Genomic DNA, 20,685 nt, shown 5'->3' on the forward strand with positions numbered 1-20,685 from the left:
GGCAACCTGTAGAAGACTGAAACTGGACCCACACCTTTCACCATTAACTAAGACTCTCACTGGATTAAAGATTTAAACTTAAGACATGAAACTATAAAAATACTAGAAGAAAGTGTAGGGGAAACACTTGAAGAAATCGGCCTGGCCAAAAATTTTATGAAGAGGACCCCCCCCTGGCAATTGAAGCAACATCAAAAATACACTTCTGGGACCTCATCAAATTAAAAAGCTTCTGCACAGCCAAAAGCACAGTAAGTAAAGCAAGTAGACAGCCCTCAGAATGGGAGAAGATATTTGCTGGTTATGTCTCTGACAAAGGTTTAATAACCAGAATCCACATAGAACTCAAACATATTAGCAAGAAGAGAACAAGAGATCCCCTTTCAGGGTGGGCAAGGGACTTGAAGAGAAACTTCTCTGAAGAAGACAGGTGCGTGGCCTACGAACATATGAAAAAATGCTCACCATCCTTAATCTTCAGAGAAATGCAAATCAAAACTACTTCGAGATATCATCTAACACCAGTAAGATTAGCTGATATCACAAAATCCCAAAATCACAGATGCTGGCGTGGTTGTGGAGAAAAGGGAACACTTCTACACTGCTGGTGGGATTGCAAACTAATACATTCCTTTTGAAAAGACATCTGGAGAACACTTAAAGAACTAAAAATAGACCTGCCATTTGATCCTATATTTCCTCTGTTAGGTATATATCCAAAAGACCAAAAATCACACTACAATAAAGATATTTGTATCAGAATGTTCATTGCAGCCCAATTCATAATTGCTAGGTTGTGGAAGAAGCCCAAGAGCCCACCGATCCACAAATGGATCAGTAAATTGTAGTATATGTACACCATGGAATACTATGCAGCCATTAAGAAAGATGGAGACTTTACCTCCTTCATGTTTACATGGATGGAGCTGGAAAATATTCTTTTTAGCAACGTATCCCAAGAAGGAAGAAAAAGTATCCAATGTACTCAGTCCTACTATAAAACTAATTTATAGCTTTCATAGGAAAGCTATAAGCCAATTTTAGCCCAGGAATATGGGGAGAGGGGAGAGGGAGGGGAAGGGTGGGTGGAGGGAGGGTGATTGGTGGGATCACGCCTATGGTTCATCCTATAAGGGTACATGTGAATCTCTCTAAATATAGAATATTAATGTCTTAACACAATAACTAAGAAAAAGACATGAAGGCTATGTTAACTAGTTGGATGAAAGTATTTCAAATTGTATACGGAAACAGTACACTGTACCCCATGATAGTATTAATGTACACTGCTATGATTTAATAAAAATATATAAAATAGAACACACACACACAAAACAAACAAACAAACAAAAAACATAGTGTTGGATATCTTAGCCTGAGCAATTAAGCATGAGAAAGAAATAAAGTGTATTAAAATCAAGAAAGGGAGGTCAAATTATTGCTTTTTGCTAATGATATGATCTTATATCTAGAAAACTGCATAGAACTCATCAAGAAACTACTAGAATTCTAAACAACAATGACAATAACAACAACAACAAATAGCCAGGCATTGTGTTGGATGTCTATAGTCCCAGCTACTAGAAGGCTGAAGCAAGAGAATAAGTTAAGCCCAAGAATCTGAGGTTGTTGTGAGCTGTGATGCCATGGCACTCTACCAAGGGTAACCTAGTAAGACTGTCTCAAAAAAATAAGTAAAAAGTAAAAAAAAAAAGAAATACTAGAATTGATTAATCTACACAGTCTCAGGTTCCAAAATCATTGTACACAAATCAGTAGTATTCCTAAATACCAATAACATTCTAGCTGAGATTCAAATCAAAGCTTCAATACTATTCATGATAGGCACAAAGAAATTAAAATACCTAGGAATATACTTAACCAAGGAGGAGTTCTCTACAAAGAGAACTACTAACACTGAGGACAGAAACTGTAGTTTACACACACAAATGGAAAAATATATAATATTCATGGATCAGTAGAATCAACACTGTTAAAATATCCTTACTTCCTAAAGTTATTTACATACTCAATGCAATCTCCATCTAAATACCAACAATATATTTCACAGATCTAGAAAAAAATCACTCTATGCTTCATTCGGAGCCAGAAGAAAACCAGAGTAGCTAAAGTAATTTTAAGCAAAAAGAATAATCGGGAGGCATCACGTTGTAAGACATCAAAGTATACGACAAGGGAATAGTTACCAAAACAGTATGATATTGACATATAAAAAAGACACAACAGAGAACCCAGATGTAACACCATCCATATACAGCCAAATGATCTTTGACAAAGCAGACAATAATATACACTGAGAATAAGAATCCCTATTTAATAAATGCTGCTGGGGATATTAGATAGCTACATGCAGAAGAATGAAACAGGATCCGTATCTCTCACCACTCATAAACATTAATTCAAGAAGGATAAAATATTTAAATATAAGTCATGAAACTATAAGAACTCTAGAAGAAAATGTAGAAAAAAACCTTGTAGATATTGGTGTAAGAAAAGAATTCATAACTACGTCCCCAGTGGCAACTGGAGCAACAGCAAAAATAAATATATGGGGCTTGATTAAATTAAAAAGCATTGGCATAGCTGAGAAAATAATCAACAGAGGAAAAAGACAATCTACAGAATGGGAGAAAATATTTGCAAACTATACATCAGATAAAAGGCAAATAACTAGAAACTAGAAAGGATTCAAGTGAATCAGCCAGAAAAACAACAAAAACTCCATTAAAAATAGGCAAAAGATGTGAACAGAAGTTTTTCTAAAGAATATAGATGTATGGTCAATAAACATTAAAAAAAATCAACATCACCAATCATTACAGAAATATAAATTAAAACCAAAATGAGATTTCACCTTCTCCCAGTTAGAATGGCTTTTATTAAAACATATAAAAATAATAGATGCCAGTGTGGATGCAGAGAAAGAAACACTTATACACTCTTGGTGGGACTGCAAACTATGGCAAACACTATGGAGATTTCTTGAGGAACTAAAGTAGACCTGCCATTGGCTCCAGTCATCCCACCACTGGGTATTTACCCAAAGTAAACAAAGTCATTTTACCAAAAAGTCATATTTACTCGAATGCTTACTGCAACACAATTCAAACTGCAAAGATGTGGCATCATTCCAAGTACCAGTCAACTCATGAGTGGATTAACAAAATGTGGCATATGTATAGCATGGAATACTACTCAGCCATAAAAAAGAATGAATTAATGCCTTTTGCAACACCTTGGATGGAACTAGAGACTATTATCCTAAGTAAAGTATTTAAAGAATGGAAAGCCAAATACTACGTGTACCTCACTATTAAATTGGAACTAACTGATAAGAATACATGTGCCCAGAAGGAAGTAAAAATCAGTGGAAATTACCTGGTGGGTGGGAGGGGATGGGTAAAAATCTACCTAATGGATATAATGAACTGTACTGGGAGATGGGCACACTTACAGCCCTGACTCAAGTGTTATTAAAGCAATCCTTGCAATCAGAAATATTTGTATTCCCATGATATTTTGAAATAAAAAAGAATATTAAGTTAACGAAATAAATTTTCCTCTATATGAGTCATTGCATAGCCAAAGTCATGATAATTAAAATGTACAGAAAATAATCTTTTTGATCAAAATCAATGTTTTCAGAATACTTTTTTATATATGAATTTTGGAGTACAGTGGAGGGGACTATAGTTCAGTAGGTCTGAACTAATGAGACTATGGCAATTTGTTTTTCAGGACACACTGCTTAGACTTTGAGTACAGAGTGAATGTTGAAACCTCAAATTCCAAATTTAGATCTGTTCCCCAGTCTGTATGTCTAAAGATGATTCATACTGGTGGTCAATACAGTTTGTGTAACCTGCATACCCTACACTTGGCCTCAATTTATTTATTTGAAAATGAGGTGATCGGACTTTTATTTCTTACATCCTTTCCACATATAATGTTTGATGATGTTCTGCCCTTAAATCCCTTTCACTTCAAATTTTTAATCATAAAAATGTAAAATGTTTTTATTAAGTTCTTTGATGTCCTTAAATGTTATTCAACATGATAACAGTACAATTCACTAGGCCTAAATTTTATCATTTTAGTTTTGCCTCAGAGGTCAAATTTTATGAGAGACTTAATTTACATCACCAGAAGCTAAGTTAATAAAAATGAAGGGATTTCTTTTGGAAATAAATTTTCAAAAATGAGGATGAGCAGGAGGGATACAGAACTTTGTGCAAAAAACCCCAGGAAGCTAACGGTAGAAAGAGACAAATTGTGCCGAGTTCTAAAGAATACTATGGTCTCATTAGGGATGACAAACTGGTCTTGGCTTTTGTGCACTGGAAGCGTATTCTGGTGATGGTGACTTCCTAAATCTCTGGCCTTTTGATCTATTACCTATTGTACAACTTGCCCCATGTTCCTGAAGCAAGATCCACTGAATGACAATAAACTGAGATGGCTGAGCTTCATCTTACCCCAGAGTCAGGCAGATTTACCTTTGGAGCAAATGCCAGTGCATATGAGATAAGACACACAAATGGAAAACAGATCATTTCATTGCCTAAAAAAAATATGGTATGAAGGGGGCACCTCTTACTGTGGTCAGAGAAAGAAGTTTGAAATCAATATAGTAAAAGACTAAGAGTCTGATGCCTCGTGGGGTATGAAGATCAGAAGGCTTATCTTTGACAAATCCCTTTATAAACTGTCCTCCTGACAGTCAAAAATTTTATTTAGCCCCTGTTTACAATAAATCCTAAATTTATGATTTTAAAAAAAATGTGTAGTTCTAAAATGACTAGTATATGATTACTTATCACTGCGCCAAGGGATGGGAATTCAAATATGAATAAGAAAATGTCCCTGCTTTTAGAAAACTTACTGTTTGTGCCTTTGAACTGGTGTAGTGATGAGAAAAACAACTAGTACTATCATTTATTCACTCACATCAGCTGGGCACTTTCCTCAGTTGGCAACACACATACATTGCTGAAGTTTCCTCTATTTTATCAGACACCCCAAAAGTGAGGTGATCCTCCTCTGACCATGCATTGTCTCTCAAAAAATGGAATTCAGGCAATGGCAGAAACATTCAAACAACTCCTGGACTGTCTACTGTCAACAGACAAGAACTGTAGTCAATAATGAAAGAGTACAGTGAACTGAAGTGAAAATGGAAGAAAATGCCCGAATCGCCTTTAGTGTTCACTGTTGGACAGGGACTGTGACACTCTGAAAACCAGGAGGCAGCGTGCCCCGCATCCTGTATTCCAACAATAGAAGGTTAAATGTTTCAAGACTCTAGTGAAAGATCCTGCAATACATTAAACTATAAAATTTAGAAATACATCACAAGCTTCTGGATTTCATTACCAAAATATACATTTTGATGTAAAATTAAAAATATATAATATTGACTTTCCTTGTAGCATTTAACAACCTTTGAGTAAAGCATAAAAATGCTTTTCTTTTTTCCTCTACCAGCTATAAGCTTCTGTTTTCTTACCCTGTGTGTCTGAATCTTTTATATGCTTGGGTTCTATTCACTGCCTGTTATTCAAACGTTGAAATCCCAAATGTTAATTGTTCTTCCAAGTACATTGACAAAACAGCAGCTAAATAAGGGTAGACCAGACTGTGGTAGACTCTGACATGCATTTATGGAACAATGGGGCTCTGAGAGACAGCCTTGTAACTCACGGGAAGACATAAGATGTGCTATTTTGACTGCTTCGTAGCAGAATGGGGAACACACGCACACAAGGGAATTATGCATTTTATTTAGTTTTGCCCAAAGTCCTCAAGGCAACTGAATCTTGTGATGTCATCATAAACTTTCTTTCTTTCCTTCCATTTCCATTGACACAAAGGCTAAACATTTCTAATGACATCACAAAAGGAAAATGAAATTCACTTTCATTTCATAAGAAATCTTTTACCTTCCGTGAGACTGATAAAAAAATGTAAGAACCTTTCTAGACATGGTATATGTCACTGTGCTGGTACACAGTGGGTGACACCCTTCCTAATTAAATTGAAGCCACCACCCCTCCCCCCAAAGATTCACAATTTAGAATGGTTAAAAAAGACATACTGATTGTTAAGACCAACAACTTTTTTTAAAGAAAGAAGTCATTTAAACATGTATTTCTTCAGGGACATTCAGATTTTCACTCATGTCTGGTTACTATGTAACCATTGTTTCTATACCTTTTTGGGCTGGTCACAGAAACACGGAGAAAGGTACAGGAAGCTTTGACTTACAGAAATACAGTGTGGCTCAATCTTTTGTTTTTAAGGTGCAGTGATTTCAGTCTCTAAATGTAACTTCAGGCAGTCTGAAAAGAAACAGGTTAAAATCTCTTTCAGTTATAATTGGTATTTCAGATTTAATTAAAAATTAAACTTTCATAATGTTTCACCATCCAAAGCAATGCATTATCAGTCAAGCGTGGCTTTTTCTTCTTCTTTTTTTTCTGTTAAGGGAAAAAAAACCCTCTCCCAGAGTAGTTTTTTAATGAAAAGAAAAGGATCTAAAGAGGAAAAAAAAAGCAATTCTGAAAAACAAAATATGCCTTCATGTTAAAGACTTCATAATGGTATGACTAGAAACTCACTGTTTGAGAATTTTAGCTATACTCTATCTGATTTTTCAAAAACTCATAAACAATTCGACAGCCTACCTATCGCATAAAATGTTACATTCAGACAATATAAAAGAAAATCTATGGATCTGAATACACATGTTAAAGGAAAATTATGACTTCAAATGAAATTGTAAAAAAATTCTAGATCTATGATTTTCCCATCAACGAATTGGTAGTAAGGTAACTGGTGAAATAAAGTAAATAAACACATTTAACAACAAAAATGACCACTGAATTGTTCTATATTATGAGTTTTGCGTGCCCATCTCACGTCATATTGTACATCTTGTCACATGCAGCCACTGCTGCTAGAAGCAGCACAGGAAGAACATAAAGGTTTGAACCAGACTTCCAGGATTAAATGCCTCTAAATAGATGGCTTATTTTTTAATAACTTTCTTAATATTTCAAATTAGGAATCCAAACATTAAGATCTCCAGGTATGCCATAAATACTGGGCTTAAACCATCATACTATTGTTTTTCAATCCGTTCTTTCTTTAAATAACACCCTCTATAAATAATACTTTAAAAAAAAAAAACACAAGCCAGATTAAGTCATCCCTATTTTTAGCTTCAAATAACTGACACAATGGGATTTAGGAAAATTTACTATTTAAATGTAAAATGAGATAATACAATTATCTTTCTCTTATTTTACAGCATGGAAGTCTTTTTAAAACATGTATTTGTAGCACTGAATGTGGTATATTTTTGTCCAACTTCCCAACAGTGCAAAGTAATATTTTAATAATTCCATAGGTGAGAACATAACCATAAATCACCCCTAAAATTGTAACTATTATTAGAAAATACATCTAGTTCTCACTTAAGAATCCTGTTTCCTTTTCCTTTGAAATACATGGAGGAAAATTTTGGATAATGTATCTATTTGATATACAAAGATTTTAAATGCAAGTATGCTCAGATTCACACTAAATTCACTCATGAATGGGAATACATTTTTAAAAAAATTTACTGACACTGACTAAACTTTTTTTTTGCCTGCCTCTCACATGTCTGAATTAGACTAAAATGCACCAGCGTAAAGACAGAAATTATATGGAGGCGTCACCAGGGACAAGTGAATGAGAGAAGGGGAGTGCAATATTCCCTTATAAGGCAGGAAAACATTTATAAAAGAAAGTGACAAAAATAACTTGTGCTCAGAAATTAATGGAATATAAGATAAATAAATTGAATAACAATAATCCCTGAGAAACGATTTAGAAATATAAAAATTGCCCATCTTTAGTAAATCTGAGTTACCAACCAGTATTATTCTACTTACCAAAAATAATATACTTGGTGAAACTGATTCCCTGTCTAGTTCAGATATGAAAAGATGATAGAAAATAGGTTGACTATTTACATATAAACCTTTTAAATGACAACTGGTTCATTTTGATTAGATATCCCTTTCCTCAACTGACCAGATGTTGCGTGAATTGAACTAGCAGTTCAAAACAATAAAGTCAATTCTGTGAATAGATAGCTGTTAAGTTATATTTCTCTCCCCCATGTCTTTCTTCCTTCTCTTTCACCTTCGTCTTCTATTTCTGCCTATTTCTTCCCTTCTTTCACTTTTCTCCTTACTTCTTTTTTGCTCCTTTTTTCCCCTTGGTGAGGGTAATGAAGCTCAAAAATAACATCTTGTATCCTGTTGAGGCAAACTTGGTCACAACTATCCTTCCAGATGACAAACTCATTCTTAAAATGTCTGTTTCCCAATCCAAAGAAAACAGACCAATTGAGAAAATAGAGACACAACATCACTTACCACTACCAACACCACCACTTTTAATTCCCAGGCTGCATTTATCACAAGGACGACTGAAATTTATTTACATTATACCTAACCTCAAATAGGACCACAAATAAGACTAATAACAGGACCATTTTGTGGCACTCAGGCAAACGGCTGAGCAAAACAGATGGATCTTACTTTGAGCCAGGACTCAAAAAATACAGTCGCCAACTCACTGTTGGCGACTACGTATCTTGGCCCAAAGATGGACCTGGAAGTGGGACCAGTTGTCTCTGATATGAATACTGTTCCTCTTCGTATCTGCCTCATGAACAAATCATTCACTCTGTCACTATCAAGTGGGATTAAACATTGGGTAGGAATTGCTCACAATATTGGTCATCAAGGAAGTGAAATATTCTAAGGGAATGTCAGGTGGGATAATGGAGCAGGAAGTTAGGACCAGGGCCTTATTTGGGGCACTACTGTCTACTTTTCAACTTCTTGGTATTTTTTTTTTTCCAAGCTCACTACTGCACACTGAACTCAACTTTGAAACATAGATGTACAGAGTATATGTCATCCATAAGAACAACTTGCCCAGGACATTTGAGGCTCTGCTATAATTTTTTAAAACACACAGATCAACCTCAATCATTATTAAAAGTGACAACCTATGTAAGACTTCTTTAATCAAAACAAAACTATGTAAGACTTTATAGATTACAATCAATATCCAATGATTCACTGAAAAACAGCTCAGTAATCAATGTAAATTTCAAAGACCAGAAGACCACTTCTCTCAGGAGAGACTGCTTACAAAGAGAGTTGTACAGTCTGTGCTAAAGATTCAGAATGGCTTCCCAGAGAAGGAGCAAGTGCATTATATTACAGTAACCTATCCTGTGAGTCAGAAGTCCACAAACAAAGCACCAAGCCAAGAAATAAAAACGAAGAGGGGTGAGGAACTAGGAATCTTAACATTGACTAAGAATAAAGGGCTGCTTCTGGCCACACTATACTTTTTAAAATCCTTTACAGGGAAGGAGTTTTAGGTATCACAGGTGACAGAACTTCAAGGAAAGAACCATAAAGTGCTCTAGTTTGGAAGGTCTATGTTAGTTTAAGGCTCTCTCCCAACTACTCAGCACCGTTGTATCTCGCACAGATCATGTTTTGAGAGTTCACTCACCTCTCTATGATTTATTCATTCAAATACTGTTCAGATTTGACTTTCAAAAGAGACAGGCCCGCTTGTGGTCAGCATAGAAGGATAATTATAATCCTTTATATTTTCTTTTAGTTTTTTTTTCAACCACTTTTTCTTCCACCAGAAATTTTCCAAAAAAATCTCAGATAAATTATTTCATCTATGAATACTTTAGTATGTATTAATAAAAGATAACAACATAATATCATCTCACATAAAAATAACAGTAATTCTGTCATGTTATTTAATATCCTATCTATGTCAAATGTTTGACTTTTAAATGTTTTTTAATTTTTTTTAATTTTACATATACATGTGTTTACTAGGTTTTGAATATGTTTGTCTTCTTTTTTACAGCTGGTTTGTTTGAATTAGGATCTAAACAAACTCTAAAAATTACATTCTAATCTATAAATTCTCCATTTTTTAAAAATTTTAACTTTTCATTTTAGAACAATTTTAAATTTTTGGAACAGTTGCAAAGATAGTACAGAGAGTTCTCATACTTCCTTCACTAGCTTCTCCTAATATTAACATCTTACATAACCACGGTAAATTTGTCAAAACTAAGAAATTAACATTGATACAATACTATTAACTGAACTGCAGACTTTATTCAGATGTCTCCAGTTTTTCCTTTAATATCTTTTTTTCTGCTCCAGCAATCCAGTCCAGGATACCATACTGCATTGGTCTTTGTCTGATATCTGATCTGTGACAGTTTCTCAGTCTTTGTTTCTCACGACCTTGATAATTTTAAATAGTAGCGGTCAGATATTTTGTGGAATAGTTCACAATTTGGATTTGTCTGATGTTTTCTCATAATTAGACTGGAATTCTGAGTTTCAGAGACTAATACAAAAGAGCTGAAGTGCCTTTCCTCTAACATAATATCAGAGGATACGTGACATCAACACACTATAACCGTGGTCACTTGATTAAGGAGATGTCTACCAGGTTTCTCCCTACTTCTCTTAGTTTTAATAAGCATAATTTCATTTTTAATAGCTTATTGAGGTATAATTTACATAACAAACAATTCACCCTTATTAAATGTACAACATATTGCTTTCAGTAAATTTAGAGTTGTATAAACCTTACCACTATCCATTCTTGGAACAATTTCATCATTCCCAAAGAATCTTTTATGCCCTGAGGCAGTCAATCCCCATGTTTAACCATAGCCCAGATAATAACTAATATGTTTTCTTTCTCCAAAAATTTGCCTTTTCTGGACATTTCTTATAAATGCAATCACACAATGTGTGTCTCTTTGATGTGGCTTTTTTCACTTACTATAGTTCATTTTTGGAGATTCATCTACGTTTTGTGGTCTTAAGCAGTATATCCCTTTTATTGATGAACAGTGCTTCATTGTACGGACACTATCACATTTTGTTTATCCATTCATCAATTGATGGACATTTGGATTGTTTCCAATTTTTGACTATTATACTATAAATAATGCTGCCATTCATATATACATGTACACATATACAATGAGGACATATGTTTTCATTTCTCTTAGGAAGATACATAGAAGTAGAATTGCTGGGTCATAAGAATTATTTTAACTTTAAAAAAAATTCCAAAAGAGTTTCCACAACAGCTGTACTATTTTATATCTCCACCAGCAATGTAAGAGGGTTCCAAATTCTCCATATCTTCACCAATAGTTATTATTGTCTGCCTTTTTTATGATGTTATGGCTACTCTAGTGGTTATAAAATATCTTGTGGTTTTAAATTATTTTTCTCTAGAATTACTAATGAACATCTTTTCATGTGCTCATCAGCCATGCTTATATCTTTTCTGGCAAATCACTTTGGTGAGCAAACATTTTGCCCAATTTTTAATTGGTTTGTTTCTCTTTTTATGAATGAAGAGTTCTTTATATGTTATAAATAGAAATTCTATATCATACTAAAAAGATCATAACCTTTCAGATATTTTCTCTAGTCTGAAGCTCGTCATTTTATTTCTTTAATGGTATCTCTTGAAGTACAATGAAAACATTTTAATTTTCGTTGAAATCCAAATTATCAGGGTTTTTTTTAATTAACCTTTTTTTGTCATGTCTAAGAACTCTGTCTACCCAGATGTTGTTAAGATTTTATCCTGTTTTCTTCTACAAGTTTTATAATTTTAGCTCTTACACTTAGGTCCACGAATCCTTTTGAGTCAATATTTATATGTGACATGAGGTATTTTTTTCATATAGTCTTAGTATAAAGGATGTTCATTAATATATCATATAATCCTAGCACCAATTAATTAGCACCATTTATTGAAAAGCCTATTCCCTCCTCTGTTAAATCTCTTGTTACCTTTGTGGACATCAACTAACCAAAACCCAAAAGGTTAATTTTTTTAAACTCCCAATTCCATTCCACTGACCTGTATTCCAGAACTACACTCTCTTTCTTATTGTTTTTAAGCTTTTAAAAACAGAAAGAATACATTATCAATTTTCTCCTCCTTTTTAAAAATTGTTTTTATTATTGAGGGTCTTTTGCATTTTCATGTAAATTTTAGGGTTATTATATGAATTTCTTCAAAAATGCCTTTTTTGTTACTATGAAAGGAATTGTTTTCTTAATTTTATTGTTTCTAGTATCTAGAAATATAATTGAATTCTATACAATGCTGCTGTTTCCAATTGTTAAATTACTAGTTTTTGTTTACATGCATGTACATTATGTAAGATTTTCTTCATACAGAATTATAATGTCTGCAAATAAAGAGTTTTACTTCTTACTTTCCAATCTTCATGCCATTGATTTCTTTCTGTTCTGTCTTTCCTTTCCTTCTCTTCCTTTTTTTCCCTCTTTTCCTCTCTTTCTTTTATCATTCTGGGTTGAATCTCTTCAATAAGGATATAGAAGAGGTAAGATCTCACAATCTTGCTGCTTTTATAATCACGGCAGTACATCAGTTAGTCTTTCTTCATTAAGTATGACGTTATAGGTTTTCACAAATGCTCTTTATTAGGATACAGACGTTTCCTTTTATCCCTAGATTGTTAAAAGTTTCTATCACAAAGATATTAGATTTTCTCAGAAGTTTTCTGTGCATCTTTGAGATGGTTGTGTTTTTTGTCTTTCTTTTATTAATATAGTGCATCATATTAATTGATTAGTGGATATTAAGTCAACCTTGCACACCTGGGATAAATCCTACGGTCAGGATGTATAATACTGTGAATATTTTATTGAGGGTTTTGGTGTCTATAATTCATGAGGAATAATGGTGTGAAGTTTTCTTTGATCATTATGTCATTGTTAGGCTTTGGTCTCAGGATAATAATGTCCTCATAGAATGAATTGAAAAATTCCCTCTATTATCTGGAAAAGTTAGTGAAAGACTGATATTATTTATTTAATTATCGGATAGATTCATCAGCGAAGTCATCTGTATCTAGAATTTTCTTTTTACTATAAATTTCATCTGTTTACTGTTATGGGCTTATTCAGATTTTCTATTTCTTTTAAAGTCAGTTTTGGTTATTCATGCGTTTTTAGTATTGTTCAATTAATCTAAGTTATATAGATTGGGGTGTATTTGTTCATAGTATTACTTCAAAATCCTTTTAATTTCTCTGGGGTTGGTAGTGATGTCCTCTTTTTCATTTCTGATTTTGGTAATCTGTCATCTTCTTTCCTTTTTCCTTGGTGAGTCTAGCAAAAAATCTGTTGTTTCTTTTTCTTCTTCTTTTTTTTTTTAATCTTTTGAAAAAAATAACTTTTGGTTCCCTTTGGTTTCTCTCTACTATTTTCTTGTTTTCTATCTCATTGATTTCTATTCTAATCTTTTTAAAAAAATTTTCTTCATTCTATTTGAATTGAGTTTAATTATATATTTAAATTGTGCCCATGTTTACCTCATAATTACATTACCAGATCACTTTATTTCTTTAGGTGGATTTAGGTACCATTTGCTGTCATTACTTTCTATTTAAATGCTATCCCTCAGTATTTCTTCTATGTCAGGTCTACTAGCAATGAATTGTCTCTGTCTTTGTTTATCTCGGATATTCTTATTTCCTATCTTTATTTTATTATACATTATTAATATCTTCATATATGAAGAACACTTTTGCTAGATATAAGATACTTTTTTGAAATTTCAGAATCTTAGGGGGTAGAGATCTTTTGTTCACATACTTCATTTTTGTATGGATTAAATCAGAGTTATGCATCTAACTGTGCCCTTCAACCTGAATAGTGTGTACTGCACCCAACAGGTGTGAATTTAACCCTTTGCTTCTCCCTTCTCCCTCTAGCTTGATTTTCATTGAAATTAACTTCCATATGTATACTAAGTGTTGATAAACTAGTTCCAGTTTGTTACTGAGTACATGTGTCTGCTTCTCCATTCTTGTGATGTTTCACATAGAGGAATCATTTCCAGTTTCCTCCAGGTTGTTCAAAAAGACGCTAGAGCACCTTTTTTTCTTTTTTTAAATGGCTGACTAGTACTCTATAGCATACATATTTCACAATTTGTTAATCCATTCGTGTATTGATGGGCACCTGGGTTGTTTCTATATCTTTGTGATTGTGTCTTGTGCTGCCATAAACACTCAAGTGTAGGTGTCCTTTTTATAAAATGACCATTTTTCCTTTGGATATATACCCAGAAGTAGGATTGTTAGATCAAATGGTAGGTCTACTTTATGTTCTTTGTGGTATTCCCATACAATTTTCCATAGAGACTGAACCTAGTTTACAATCCCACTAACAGTGTATATAGTCCCTCTCTCTCTACATTCCCACTGGGATCTATTGCTTGGGACTTTTTAATATGAGCCATTCTCATTGGAGTTAGGTGACATCTTATTGTGGTTTTGATTATGTATTTACCTAATGATTAGAAATGTAGAGCAATTTTTCATGAGTTTTTTGGCCATTAGTATATTTTCATTTGAAACGTTTTTATGTCTCTTTAATGGGGCTGTTTCTGGCTGTTTTGCTTGAGTTCTTATAGATTTTGGTTATCAGTCCTTTATCTATGTACAGCCTGCAAATATTTTCTACCATTCCATGGATTGTCTATTTGCTTTTTTGATTGTGCAGAAGCTTTTTAATTTGATCAGGTCCCATTTTTTAATTTTTGTTGTTCCTGAGATTGCTTTTAGGGTCTTCATTATGAATTCTTTGCCTAGCCTAATATCTGTAAGAGTTTTTTCAACAATTGGCTTTTATGATTCTAATAGTTTTCTGCCTTAGGTTTAAGTCTTTTATCCATTGTGAGTTAGTTTTAATGAGTAATGAGAGGTATAGATCTTGTTTTAATCTTATACATGTGGCTATCTGGTTTTCCCAGAGCCATTTATTGAAAAGGGATTCTTCCCTCTCAGGGTATGTTTTTATCTGTATTGTCAAAAACCAGATGGGAATCTGAAAATGATTTCATCTCTGGGTTTTCTGTTCTGAACTGTAGGTCTATGTCTTAGTACTATGCTGCCTTGGTTACTACCACCTGTAGTATAGCTTAAAGTCTGGTAAAGTGATGCCTCCTGCTTTGTTTTTATTACATAAAGTTGCCTTGGATATTAGGGGACATTTCTGGTTCCACTGAAAGTATATAACTATTTTTTTCTAGATCTGCAAAAAATGATATTGGTATTTTAATGAGAATTATACTGAATCTGTAAATCACTTTGGGTAGTATAGCCATTTTAACAATGTTGATTCTGCTCATCCATGAACATGGTATAGTTTTCCATCTGTTTATATCCTCTGTAATTTCTTTCCTCAGTGTTTCTTAATTGATACATATATTTTCTTTTTTTCCCATCAGCACTTTGAATATATTATCCCTCTACCTTTTGTCTTTGTTCCTGATGAGAGATAAGCTATTAATCATAGTATTGTCCCTCTGCATCTGATAGTCTTTTTTCATTTTCTTTTGTCAAGATAATTTTTTCTTTGACTTTCAAAAGTTTAACTACGTGAGTCTATGTACAGATTCTTTCTGTGTTTATCCTGTTACTTTATACTTGGGTTTTTTGAGATTTTGGAATGTGAGGATTCATAATATTCACCATATTGGGGGGGTTTGGCAATTATGACTTCAAACATTCTTGTGACTCTGCTATTATTACCTTTGGCTTAGTATGCTTCATAGGTCCCTGAAGCTCTGCTCATCATTTTTCATTTTCTTTCTCCTCTTCAAATTAGATAATTTCTATTGATTTATCCTCAAGTTCTCTGTTTCTTTATTCTACAATCTCAAATCTGATATTGAGCCCCTCTAGTAATTTTTTCCAATCAGTTATTAAATTTTCAACTCCAGAATTTTTGTTTCTTTTAAAATAACTTTTATCTATGTCAATTTTCTCTATTAAAAGGTAATTAGAGTGTTATATTTAATTGTTTAACATGATTTTCTTAATTATTTGAAAATATTTATAAAAGCTAATTCCAACTCTTTGTTTGGTGAACTCAACATTTTCCCTCCTTTCTTTAACCCAGAGATAGTCTCTGTTAACTGATTTTTTAAAAATAACTATGCTGGATCACATTACTGTTTCTTTACATGTCTTATAATTTTTCTTGAAAATTGACATTTTGTATAACATAGCAACTCTGGCTTCTGATTTTTCTCCTGGGAATTATTGCTGTTATTCATCTTTATTTACTTGTTTAGGCCATCCCTAATACACACCCTAAATATGTGTGTAGGTTGGAGTGTGCATTCAAAGTTTAGGAAATTTATAATTCTCTTTTGACTTTAACTTTCCATTGGTGTATTCTTATCTTCTCTTTGTATGCCCAAGGCTTTACATTAACCAAAGGTAACTAGATCTCTTGGACCCTCTCTGGTCTTACCTAGAGCATATGTGCAGCCTTCCAAACAACTAAGTTTATCAAGCCCTCACTATGGTAGTCTCTTTTCCAATTCTCCCTGCCAAATTTCTGGCCAAATTGCCAGTCCTGCCCCACAGTGAAGTATCACTTCAGGCTGGATATGATGTTTGTCCTTCCTGTTTGTTTGCCATTGAAATAGCTATTGTTTTGACAATACCTAAGGGTTCTTTTAGTTCTATGCCCATAAAATCAGTGAAATTATGGTTTTTCATAATGTGCCCTGCCCTGGTGAAACTATTATGGCAGTGGAGTCCTGGAGAGGTTAGGAGTGGGAACAGCTCTGGCTAAAACATCATGGGCTCCCAATTATGTTATTTGTTCTATTGTAATTTTTAATTGGCCCTTTTCACTTCCAAAAAGTATCCTGTTTAGGCGATATAACTTAAGATTTCCTTCTCAATAGTGAGCATAAACATCTTATAGCATTTCTTCATCCAATGATCATTGCCTAATTCTGTTCTTTGTAATGCAGGAATCAGGGGACTAGCTGCAGGTGTGCAAGAGGTGGGGAATGGAGTCGAAATGCCACTGCATGAAAGTTTCTGTCATAGCTACATTATATGGAAAACCCTCAACTGCTTTTTCCTCTACATCTCTACAAAGTTTGAAAGTTTGGGGGAATTAAGAATGTTTATCAATCCTGAAAATCCTTAGTTAAGTTGAGCTATGAAGATTGAGAAGGGGCTGAGGGTGCCAAACTTCTGCCCTACTGTACAGAGCTAAGAGGAACCACTCATTGAGAAGGGTCATAATTACGTTGGTAAAGAATGACTTGCTAAGAAATCAGAAGCTAGACTTAGTTGGGATAAACCTATTCCAAGCAATTATAAACAACATATCACCTAAACTTAATATGTGGAATAATACCTCAGAGGTCTCTCTAAATAGGCCCATATATTTACTTGTATGGGGTTAGTATTTACTATCTTATATCCTCACCGCTCCCTATGCCCACCCAGGGTATACTTCTCAGGAACATGAGAATGGGAGAAGCTCTTCTGGGAGCTTCAGTAATTCTTGTACATGAGCAAGTTCCCGTATAAAAATAAGCAATAGTATTCATTGTAAAAATAATTTTTCCTTTATCTGAAGATTCACAATAAATTCCCAAGAACATTTAAATTATGAATAGATTTACAAAAATCACTGCTATCACATAAAAAGAGATAGACTTATAAAATTTGCATCTAGGAATTCTCAAAACTTTTCTTTTTCTTTTTTTTTTTTAGACAGAGCCTCAAGCTTTCCCCCTAGGTAGAGTGCCACTGTATCACAGCTCACAGCAACCTCCAACTCCTGGGCTCAAGCGAGTCTACTGCCTCAGCCTCCCAAGTAGCTGGGACCACAGGCGCCCGCCACAACACCTGGCTATTTTTTGGTTGCAGCCATCATTGTTGTTTGGTGGCCCGGGCTGGATTTGAACCCGCCACCTTAGGTGTATGTGGCTGGTGCCTTAGCTGCTTGAGCCACAGGTGCCGAGCCACTTTTATTTTTCTTAAAGAACTATTAAAATGGGGAAAATCAGGAAACTTTATACAATAGAAATGTGCAATGTATAAAACATTAATTATGAATATCTTAATATTTTTGTATCAATATTAATACTTCACAGTTACATTACTGAAGAAGTCAAAGTATTCACCAAATTTCATGTCCTAACAATTCACCTTCAACCTAGGAACTTGCAACTTATAAAAATTACTATTTTTGGGAAGTGCCCATAGCTCAGTGGGTAGGGCGCTAGCTACATACACCAAGGCTGGTGGGTTTGAAGCCAGTCTGGGCCAGTTAAAACAACAATGACAACTGCAACAAGAACAACAAAAAAAGCCTGGCATTGTGGCAGGCACCTGTAGTCCCAGCTATTTGGGAGGCTGAGGCAAGAGAATCATTTGAGCCCAAGAGTTTGAGGTTGCTATGAGCTGTGACACAACGACACTCTACCATCTCAAAAATAAATAAATAAATAAATAAAAATAATAAAAATTACTGTTTATTTGGAAGACAATCTAATTCATAAAACAAAACTCTGAAACTTCATATATATTTCTTAAGACACTGCTAAGTCTAATAACGGGATGAAACTCCATCACCTTATAGTATGAGGTTATCAATTAGGCAACATTAAGGCAATGAAGAAGAAGAAATTTTGAGCTTCCAGTTCCCATTTGTCTTTAAACTAGAGTTGATTCATAATAGATAAAGAGATTTTTGGTTTAATGGAATTTTATTTCTACAGATTATCTCCTAAGTGATTATTTTTGTTAGGTTTCAGAATTTCTATAAGAAGATTTCAACTCTGTTCCAATATGATTACTACTTCTGTTATTAACAAAAAATAGCTATATTCCAAGCATTTCCCAGTAAAAGAATCTAGAATTAATTGTCATCCAACTACAATAACTGTCATTTAGAGAAACAATGTACAGTTTAAATTCTATAAGTTGACCACCCAAGGGACTGTAACAAACCAGACACTGGAGGTAGTCAACAAAAGGAACTAGGCCTACTGTACTGGTAGGGAACATTATGAATGTTTTGAGATGTGCAAACATCAAGAAACATATCATCTGCATTGATGGAAACAAGTAAAGCCCTCCCAACAACACAGATCAGCCAAGTAAGTTGAAACTTCTATGCGTGAATGAGAAAGGATGCTGTTGACTATTTCTTGGAAGTTAAATAAGGAACCATAACATAGTCTGTCTTAAAACTTTCATAGGGACTCATGTACATACATGTGGTGCATATCTGTTCTATGAACATTAGGTCAACTTGAGGTAGTCAATATAGGAAGGTGATCAACTATGGAGGTTCTACTGTATATGGAAAATTTCCAGAAAGATGTGCCACCCTTCCATTCATGCATCTAGATATAATCTAAAACGGAAACCAGAGTAAGGTTTGAATTAATTGAGTAAAGTTTTGTGTATCTGGTCCAAATCTTGTAAGGATGATATACTAAATTTCATGTGTTCCAATAAAATATCGTTTATTTATCATGAAATTGAATATTTATCATGATTTTCATTTTGTAATATAGCAATCCTTTTATATACTAAAGAGCATCCTAGGAAGATATTTTTTCCTAGGCTAAGCATCAGCAATCTATTTCTTTAAAATATATGATCAAAGTGGAAATATTTTCAATTTTACTCCATTCAATATGATATTGGCTATAGGGTTACTGTAGATGGCCTCTATCAGTTTAAGAAATATCCCTTCTATACCTATTTTCTTAAGTGTTCTGATCATGAAAAGATGCTGTACCAAAAGCTTTTTCTGCATCAATTGAGAGAATCATATGGTTTTTTGTTTTGTTTATGTGATGTATTATATTTATAGATTTAAGTATATTGAACCAACCTTGAGACCCTTGAGACCCATTTCGTCATGCTGTATAATTCATTTGATGTGTTGCTGGATTCTGTCTGCTAGGATCTTATTGAATAATTTTGCATCTATATTCATTAAAGATACTGGTCTATAATTTTCTTTCCTTGTTGGGTCTTTGCCTAATTTGGGGATCAGGGTGATATTCGCTTCTTAGAATGTGTTGAGGAATATTCCTTCTTTTTCTATGTTTTGGAAAAGGTTATGTAATATAGGTACTAGTTCCTCTTTAAAGGTTTGGTAGAATTCTGATGTGAAGCCATCTGGTCCTGGACTTTGCTTTTTTGGAAGACATTGTACAGTTGATGCTATTTCAGTACTTGATACAGGTCTATTCAACATTTCCAGTTCTTTCTGGCAGAGTCTAGGAAGCTAGTGTGTTTCCAGGTATTGGTCTATTTCTTCTAGGTTTTCATATTTTGGAGAATAGAGTTTTTTGTAGTATTCATCTAGGAATTTTTTAATTTCTGAGGTGTCTATTGTTATTTCACCTTTATCATTTCTGATTGGAGGTATTCAGGATTTTACTTTTCTGTTTCTGTTTAGGTTAGGTAAAGGTTTATCAATTTTGTTAGTCTTTGCAAAAACCAAATTTTTTATTCATTGATCTTTTGAATGATTCTTTTGTTTTCAATTTCATTTAATTCTGCTCTAATTTTGGTTATTTCTTTTCTTCTGCTGGGTTTGGGGTTGGAATGTTCTTTCTTTTCCAGTTGCTTAAGATTGCCTATTAAGTTGTGGACTTCATTGTTTTCTGTTCTCTTAAGAAAGGCTTGCAATGCTATACATTTCCCTC

At 33.8% G+C, this 20,685-nt stretch overlaps 1 protein-coding gene across 13 annotated transcripts in view; it reads right to left on the minus strand.

Moving 5' to 3' along the window:
* ZBTB20 (zinc finger and BTB domain containing 20) overlaps positions 1–20,685 on the minus strand; it is a 777,433-nt gene that overhangs the window by 462,523 nt on the left and 294,225 nt on the right. For all 13 annotated transcript variants that reach the window (XM_023517824.1, XM_023517838.1, XM_023517826.1 and 10 more), the window contains one exon: positions 6,232–6,359. The gene's annotated coding sequence lies outside the window, so the exon portion shown is untranslated. The remainder of the gene's footprint in view (positions 1–6,231; positions 6,360–20,685) is intronic.

The sequence above is a fragment of the Otolemur garnettii genome, unplaced genomic scaffold, assembly GCF_000181295.1.
Source record: "Otolemur garnettii isolate 467f Iridium unplaced genomic scaffold, OtoGar3 scaffold00122, whole genome shotgun sequence".
Taxonomy (NCBI): Eukaryota; Metazoa; Chordata; class Mammalia; order Primates; family Galagidae; genus Otolemur; species Otolemur garnettii.